Source organism: Trichechus manatus, unplaced genomic scaffold (assembly GCF_000243295.1).
Source record: "Trichechus manatus latirostris isolate Lorelei unplaced genomic scaffold, TriManLat1.0 scaffold00065, whole genome shotgun sequence".
NCBI classification, from domain to species: Eukaryota; Metazoa; Chordata; class Mammalia; order Sirenia; family Trichechidae; genus Trichechus; species Trichechus manatus.
Window position 1 is genome coordinate 7,244,740 of NW_004444001.1, and position 1,327 is coordinate 7,246,066.

The window sequence follows — 1,327 nt, forward strand, 5'->3', positions numbered from 1 at the left end:
AGGGGCCTGGCCAGCGATGGCTGATCTGAGTTTGCGTAGCTACACTGGGAGAGAGTGGACTCAGACAGTGAGGAGGGTCCGTGGACAGAGGAAGCCAGGAGAAGGCCAGGGTGCGTGAGGGGCTGTCACTTGGTTTAGGAGGACACGGCTGCAAAGGCCTTGAAAAGCAGGGCCTGAAGGGCAATATGGCCAACACTTCCAGGAGTGGTTTGGAGGGATCCTGGAAGGAAGAGGGGGATTAAAAATGAAATCCGAACTCTTAAGAAATGTCACCCAAGTGAGCAGCACAGGAGTCTAGGGAGTGGCTTTCAGGTGCCGCAGGAGGAAGTAGCAACAGGCCTCCCGCGCCCCCACATACACATACACAGGCCTCACTTGGCCGACTTCGAGGTTTTCTGACCTGAACCACACAGGAAGCTCAGGACATGGAGAGGAAACGGCCTGCTGAAGGCCACACAGTTAAGGTCAAAGCAGGAGAGAAGCCCCATCTCCTAGGCCCCTCAAAAGCCCAAAACCAAACTTGTTGCCGTCAAGTTGATTCTAGCTCATGGCAACCCCGTGTGTTACAGAATAGAACTGCACCGCCCTCCCCCATGCGTGCTTATTTATCTGTGTGTTCATTCAGTGTGTAATTTTTGTTTAGTTGTTGCATGTCCATGGCTCCTTGCCCTCCTGTAGCTCAGCTATTCCGGTCCCTTCCCAGGGCAACCATTTCTTAGGGATCTCCGCCATAGAGGTAATCTGTGCATGAACAAGCATTTATGTATGTGTTATATATACATATATTTTTTCAAAGATGACGGGATGCTATGCATACTGTCCCGCACCGTGTTTTTATCACATAGCCCTTTGTCTTGGGGATTTTCCTCATTCACACATTGAAGGGCCCCTGGACTTTCACTGAATGGGTGAGCTGCTAATGGCCCAGTCCTATCCCAATTTATCGTATGGACAAGGTTGCGTGAACGTATCCTTTTACATGAATGAAGTAAATCTGCAGAATATTCCTGAAAGCGGGTGTGTTTATAACTTTGACAAAATTGCCAAATCACCCTCCATGAGCTTGTACCAGTCTCCAATCATGTGGCCGCAGGGCAGTGCCCGTGGCCCTCACGGCTGGGCTCTTTGTGTCTTGGGGAGGAGGGACAGTGAGGGGGTTTCTGCTCCATCCAGCTCAGCTGCCCCGCCAATCTTCAGGTCTTCCCTAAGGTTTGGGTGTGAGGGGTGTTGGAGAAGCCAAGAGGAACCATGTGTGCTCCTGACCAAATTGAGGTCCGGCCCAGGTAGGCAGGAAGGCCCTGCCCCTCCCCCAGCCGTGGGGGCTGTG